The following is a 7,894-nucleotide window of genomic DNA, read 5'->3' on the forward strand; positions in this document are numbered from 1 at the left end:
CAGGATGGGGTGAAGCCGCTCCCCTCCTGATCAAAGCATAGCAGGGGGCCTTTTACGACTTTCTGTAAACAAAGCAAATGTGATTGCTTCCTCTGAGTCTAGTCAATCAGTTGAAAAGATCTTAGAACTTTGGTCAACTACTTTTGTCTAGACAGGACAAGCTAGTTAGATTATTACAGGTTACATTCCAACATAATCATACGGTGAAGATATTCTACAAACCCTAACAGCGTCTCCCGTCACTCTTGTTAGGTTGGCATAGAAAAAAGTGCTCTCGGGTGCTTCAGAGTGCCGAGTTTATCACTGCGCATGAAGAAATGTCCACCTACAACGTTTGGTTTATGTTTTATTAGCATTGTTAATTTTATTGCTTAAATCGCATTTTCTCGACGAGCTGAGCACGTTTTCTGAATGGTGCCTCTCCCGTCACTCTGGTTAGGTTGGCATAGAAAAAAGCACTCTCGGGTGCTTCAGAGTGCCGAGCTTATCACTGCGCATGAAGAAATGACCACCTGCAACCTTTGGTTTATGTTTTGTAAGCATTTTTAATTTTATTGCTTAAATCGCATTTTCCCGACGCGCTGAGCACGTTTTCTGAATGGTGCATCTCCCGTCACTCTGGTTAGGTTGGCATAGAAAAAAGCGCTCTTGGGTGCTTCAGAGCGCCGAGTTTATCACCGCGCATGAAGAAATGACCACCGGCAACGTTTGGTTTATGTTTTATAAGCATTTTTAATTTTATTGCTTAAATCGCATTTTCTCGACGAGCTGAGCACGTTTTCTGAATGGTGCCTCTCCCGTCACTCTGGTTAGAGAGAGAGGTATAGTATGCACTTATCCTTTGTTATGCAAATGAGGTGGGGGGGAGGTGCTGCAGGTGTTGTGGGGGGAGGTGCTGCAGGTGTCTGTCTATTATGATGCAAATGAGTGATGCTGCAGGTGTCTGTCTATTGTTTTGCAAATGATGCAGGGGGGTGCAGTGTCACTAAGATAACACTAGAGGGCGGCATTCGCATAGGGAGAAAACAAAATGAGGTGGAGAGGTGCAGTGTCACTAAGATAACACTAGAGGGCGGCATTGGCATAGGGAGAAAAAAATGACGTGGAGAGGTGCAGTGTCACTAAGATAACACTAGAGAGCGACATTCGCATAGGGAGAAAAAAAAGAGGTGGAGATGTGCAGTGTCACTAAGATAACACTAGGGGGCGGCATTTACAAAGGAGAGAAAAACTGACCGCAGCTGTGGGACTATGTTGGGACATGTTTGAAATTTAGTATCCTATTTATTTTCTTTATCTTATTTATTTTATTTCATATTTATATAGAAATGTCACTTTTTATCTAGCTGTATGCAACGTAATTTCGTTTTGTGTGCAGCGTGTGTTTACAGAATGACAATAAAGTCTGTCTAAGTCTAAGTCTAAGATTTAAATTGAAGTAAAGGGGAAAATTTAGTATCTTGAGATTTAAGTTGAACTATTTACAAAGGCAACGACTCTGAACTTGCAGATTATAATGTTTTTTTGGAGACAAAATGTCTGAAGAGAGGTGTTATGTTAGGACATGTTTGAAGTTTAGTATCCTATTTATTTTCTTTATCTTATTTATTTTATTTTAATTCATATTTATATAGAAATGTCACTTTTTATCTAGCTGTATGCAACGTAATTTCGTTTTTGTGTGCAGCGTGTGTTTACAAAATGACAATAGAGTCTGTCTAAGTCTAAGATTTAAATTGAAGTAAAGGGGGAAATTTAGTATACTGTGTTTTATTTTGGAGACAAAATGTCTGAAGAAAGGTGTTATGTCGGGACATGTTTGAATTTAGTATCTTAAGATTTGAAGCATTTACAAAGGGGAGAAAAACTGACTGTAAGGCCTGTAGCTCTAGAAGCAGAGTTTTTAGAGAGATGTCAGAACAAAGGAAGGAAAATATGGTTCAACGACTCTGAAGCATTCGGACAGGTGTGGGTTTTTAGAGAGATGTCAGGACAAAGGAAGGAAAAATTTGGGCCAACGACTCTGAAGCATTCCGACAGGTGTGGGTGTCAGGACAAAGGAAGGAAAATTTGGAGTAACGACTCTGAACCTGCAGATTATAATCACAAGCATAGTTGGACGATTCCGAACTATTCACAAAGGCAACGACTCTGAACTAACTAGAATATACCGTTTTTTGTTGAACTCAGATGACTGCGCTGTGTCAGGGGTCATTCTTGAGAAGACAGTTGAAGGCCTCTGAAAGCCTTATATTTTGCTGTACTTTTAACATATTACATTTTGTTTAGATAGTTTTAGGGGAGTAGTCTAACATATCCTGAGTAAAACACGTGACAAAGGTGTGGTTTTAAGGAGACGGGGGGTGGACCTACTGCAAGTATATTTAAGGCCGGGGGTTGGTGAGCGCTGAGTTTAAAGCGACGGTGTTAAACTTGAAGCTTAAATCATGATCGCTGAAACGCCTGTTACTATTCATTTATGTCGTAAAGATGGCGACGGATTGTTAAATACTCCTAGGAAGAAACATATGTCCCTCAAACGTATGCAGCAACCTCCTACAGAGAAACTTGAAAAGAGCTGGGACCTGACAACAGAGACTCGATGGGGGTTTAAATTTTTTTATGAAGTCGGGGAGCTATTTTTCTTCATGAAAAGAGTCCGCACCAAACGACCATGGACCAAACAGTACGTATGTTAAACTCAAACGATTGGGGAGTAGTAAATCAACTCCTGCCCCAGGTTTTGACGGATTTTTTAAACAAGTACGGTTTACAAGGTATACTGAACATAACTTTGGTTTCAAGAATTACAGCGAGCGGGAAGTGTTTTTTGCGGGTTTAAGTTTCTCCACAAACTATTGATGGGTTAGGAAATGGAGAGCTAATCGATCTACTCTAACATTAGAAGCGTTCAATAACGAATGTGGGATTTTTCAAACAATATTTAACGTGCCTTTAACAGAATGGCATGAAAAGTTGCAGGCATCTGGTGAGAGTATTTCAAGGCTCTTTGTCGCAAGCCGTGTCTGGACAAATATCATTGGAGCGAAACGTAAATTGACTTTAGATTAGCCTTACTAAAAAATAACTTTTAAACTCGCCAACTCCTTACACCACACACGCACGCACACACGCACGCGCACACACACACGCACACACGCGCACACCTGCCAGCACGTACACATCTAAACATTAGCATACCTATGGACATGGGTGGGCGTATTCAGCCTCACACCTCTGTATAAGAGAGAGCCCATTTTCTTCAGTCGACCCCTTCAGACCTGAGGCCAACTCGTACCTGAAACCAGAGAAAGAGATCAACAAGAAGATGGCCCAAAAAAGATCTGCCCGACGCCTTTTACCAAGCTTTCCACTTGTGGAGAACGGACCAGGAGAGAAACTTTCCAGAGGTGTTCAGACTGTTCCAGACTGTACGCTCACTCTTTGGTCCAGCCCGGACGAATCTGCTGCAGAGAGAAACATCAACAGATTTCCACAAGCAAACGCAACGGCTGAGGTGGCGGTTCAGACGCCGTCAAAGATCTTTGAGTTCCTCCCGCCGTATGGGACGGAGCCACAGCCAGCTGAGGTATGGTCCATCCTCGACGATTCTACTCCCCAGACAAACTACGCAGATATAGCGTTCATCACAACTCCGCAACTTCCCTCCCCGCCCAGCTACAGACAACGATTCGCTCGCCTCTTCGGAGCCCCGTCAACCTTCGAGGTAACGCCATCTACCGGTTCGGAGAATGAGGAAACCTTCGAGCTGGTAGAGAGTCTACCAACGACATCTGCGGGTCCGCCAGCGCCATCTGCGGGTCCGGCGGGGGATGAGACCCACCTACCAAAAGAGGCGGAGCAACGTGGTCAAGGTTCTTCAAATCCGCCCCTGCGCCTGCTCGACGACACAAGTGTGAGTTTGGACTTGCCATACTTATCTAGCGCTGATATTGCCCACATACTCGCTCCTGAGTCGTTAGCCATGGTGGTTGATGAGAGCTACATCGATCTCCCGATGCTGTTGGACAATACAGTTCTGGCAGACTACCCGCTCCCCCTCGATGGGGGTAGCATTCCGCCGCTGACATCCACACCTGCACGAGTCGATGTTCATCAAGATATTTACACCATGAATGTCGAACCCCTTACATGGTTGGTGGTTGAGGATTACGTAAGGGTGAAATTAATTATAGTTTACCGTTTTTTTTCCGTGTATAGTGCGCCCCCATGTATAATACGCACCCTAAAAATGGCATGCTGATGCTGGAAAAAAGCTTGTACCCATGCAATAATAATTTCCTCCACACGTTATCGACTATGCTTTTTTTTTTTTAACACATCTGCTCCTCTTAAAACCCTGCGCAACACGGCTGCTGCCATTTTACACGACTTCGCGCATGAGAACAAGATCTTTGCTAGACTGCGCTGTGTAAAACAAAAATCCAGTAATATCGCGGTGTTGGGCAAGAGCATGATCGGGCTATTATTCAGAACTTTTGGGAAGACGGAATGGGAAATTCTGTAAGGAAGACATGGGCGCAGCTGGCTGCCGATCTAGCATTGTTTCTAGATTATATTAAAAACCATTTGCCTGCCAACATAACTACTTGGTTAAGGGGGCTTAAAACCCTAATTGAAACCAAATTGCCACTGCCTATGGTATTTTCATTCATACGCTGTGGTAAACCTTAGAAAAAACTTTTTTTTTTGTCTTACTATGTCTTCATTTTTTTATTAATGTGTTTTACTTGAAATCACGAATGTGGCGTTATTTTACAGCAAAGAACACACAACGATACGCAGATATAATCCAGGATTTTATTACCAGCTATAATGATAGTTTTCACACCAGTATTAAAATGACACCCAATGCTGTAAATAAGGAAAATCGCAACGTTGTTTTCACCAACCTGTATGGCAAAAACCCCTTCCGACGGGGAATCAAGTTCCGGTTCGCACCAGGCGACACAATCCGCCTTTCCAAACTGAGAAAGGTTATTTGCAGAGTTTCACGGATGAAATATTCAGGATAACACAACGACTCCACCGTGTCCCGCCTGTCTACAAAATATCAGACTTGGACAGTGTGCTTATAGAAGGCACTTTTTACGAAGCAGAATTAAAAAAAGTAAAAATAAAAAAATAACAGGTTTTCCAGATGCAGAAAATTCTTAAATCACGCACTGTGTCAGGCAAGAAGGAGCTACTCGTCCACTGGGTTGGCTGGCCAACCAAATACCAAATTTGACAGCTGGGTGCCTGCAAATAGCGTTAAATACATTTAAAAACTGATAGGATGGTCATTCTGTTAAAATCTCAAGATGGGTGATGTACAGAGAGAATTCTACGTAACATTAGCCTCAAATGCTAGCATGCCCATCTTTCCTGACAACACGCTTTCAGAATTTAAAGTGGAATTAGCGCAACATATCGATTTAAAAGGATCATGGGAGGTCGGCTTATGTGAGATTTCATACATCAACTCAATTTTTGACGTTCCTGAGAAAAAACGGGATTTCTACTTCAAACAGTCGAAACCTCTTAGTAAAGATGAATCTTTACAAGGTGATTCTGAAATTAGGCATATGCTAAAAAATCGGGCAGGTGTTCGGAATTTCTATCTCAAACAGCCAAAACCCCTTATCTCGCGAGATGAGACTTTACAAGGTTATTCCGAGGTTCAACATATGCTGAAAATTCAAGGGGGTGTTGACAACAATCATGAATCTGTCAGGATCGAGAGTGGAAGATGGAGCAGGGCGACCACGTGCAGCTTGGACCAGGGTTTATTGCAGGAACTTACAGACAGACTCGGTAAACAGACATAAATTGCAACCAAACCAACAACAGAAGCTGAACGATATGTGAGACAAAGGGACCGGGTGACATTAGCAATGAACCGACAGGGGAGTGACACAGAGACAGGACTTAAATACAAGACTGGAAATGAGATGCAGGTGAGAATGATCACACTGATTGAGGGAACACAGGAGGGGAGGGGCGACGCGAACAGAAACCATGGCAACCTAGCAAAACTGGGGACAAGACATGACAGAAGCACACATGATCCACGCACATGAGCACACAGACGGACAAAACAATGACAACATGGACGTGACCGGGGACGAATCATGACAGAAGCCCCCCCCCCCACAAGGGACGGCTCCCGACGTCCCAAAATCCCCAAAACTGTCCAAGAAGGGGCGGGAGGGAACGGGGAGGCAGCCACACTGCACACGCCCCCGAAGACCGACTGGGTGAGGGGTCGGCCGCTGGATCCACGCCGCCTGGATTGGTGGCAGCCGTAGCATCCGTGCCGTCGGGACAGGGTCGGGAGTCAGCCGCTGGATCCACGCCGCCTGGATTGGTGGCGGCCGTAGCATCCGCGCCGACGGGACAGGGTCGGGAGTCGGCCGCTGGATCCACGCCGCCTGGATTGGTGGCAGCCGTAGCATCCGCGCCGTCGGGACAGGGTCGGGAGTCAGCCGCTGGATCCACGCCGCCTGGATTGGTGGCGGCCGTAGCATCCGCGCCGACGGGACAGGGCCGGGAGTCAGCCGCTGGATCCACGCCGCCTGGATTGGTGGCGGCCGTAGCATCCGCGCCGTCGGGACTGGGTCGGGGGTCGGCCGCTTGATCCACGCCGCCTGGATTGGTGGCGGCCGTAGCATCCGCGCCGACGGGACAGGGTCGGGGGTCGGCCGCTGGATCCACGCCGCCTGGATTGGTGGCGGCCGTAGCATCTGCGCCGACGGGACAGGGTCGGGGGTCGGCCGCTGGATCTACGCCGCCTGGATTGGTGGCGGCCGTAGCATCCGCGCCGTCGGGACAGGGTCGGGGGTCGGCCGGTGGACCCACGCCGCCTGGATTGGTGGCGGCCGTAGCATCCGCGCCAACGGGACAGGGTCAGGGGTCGGCCGCTGGATCCACGCCGCCTGGATTGGTGGCGGCCGTAGCATCCGCGCCGTCGGGACAGGGTCGGGAGTCGGCCCAAAATCCCCAAACCTGTTCAAGAAGGGGCGGGAGGCTTGGTTTCTTGGCTTGGTTTCTTGGCGTGGCTTGGTTTCTTGGCGTGGCTTGGTTTCTTGGCTTGGCTTGGTTTCGCTTGGCTTGGCTTTGGTTTCGCTTGGCTTGGCTTTGGTTTCGCTTGGCTTGGCTTTGGTTTCGCTTGGCTTGGCTTTGGTTTCGCTTGGCTTGGCTTTGGTTTCGCTTGGCTTGGCTTTGGTTTCGCTTGGCTTGGCTTTGGTTTCGCTTGGCTTGGCATTGGTTACGCTTGGCTTGGCATTGGTTTCGCTTGGCTTGGCATTGGTTTCGCTTGGCTTGGCATTGGTTTCGCTTGGCTTGGCATTGGTTTCGCTTGGCTTGGCATTGGTTTCGCTTGGCTTGGCATTGGTTTCGCTTGGCTTGGCATTGGTTTCGCTTGGCTTGGCATTGGTTTCGCTTGGCTTGGCATTGGTTTCGCTTGGCTTGGCATTGGTTTCGCTTGGCTTGGCATTGGTTTCGCTTGGCTTGGCTTTGGTTTCGCTTGGCTTGGCTTTGGTTTCGCTTGGCTTGGCTTTGGTTTCGCTTGGCTTGGCTTTGGTTTCGCTTGGCTTGGCTTTGGTTTCGCTTGGCTTGGCTTGGCTTTGGTTTCGCTTGGCTTGGCTTTGGTTTCGCTTGGCTTGGCTTTGGTTTCGCTTGGCTTGGCTTGGCTTTGGTTTCGCTTGGCTTGGTTGCTTGGCTTGGTTGCTTGGCTGCTTGGCTTGGTGGCGTGGCTTGGTGGCGGGGCTTGGTTGCTTGGCGTGGCTTGGTTGCTTGGCGTGGCTTGGTTGCTTGGCGTGGCTTGGTGGCTTGGCGTGGCTTGGTGGCTTGGCTTGGTTTCTTGGCTTGGCTTGGTTTCTTGGCTTGGTTT

The sequence above is a fragment of the Syngnathus typhle genome, unplaced genomic scaffold (genome assembly GCF_033458585.1).
Source record: "Syngnathus typhle isolate RoL2023-S1 ecotype Sweden unplaced genomic scaffold, RoL_Styp_1.0 HiC_scaffold_41, whole genome shotgun sequence".
Classification (NCBI taxonomy): Eukaryota; Metazoa; Chordata; class Actinopteri; order Syngnathiformes; family Syngnathidae; genus Syngnathus; species Syngnathus typhle.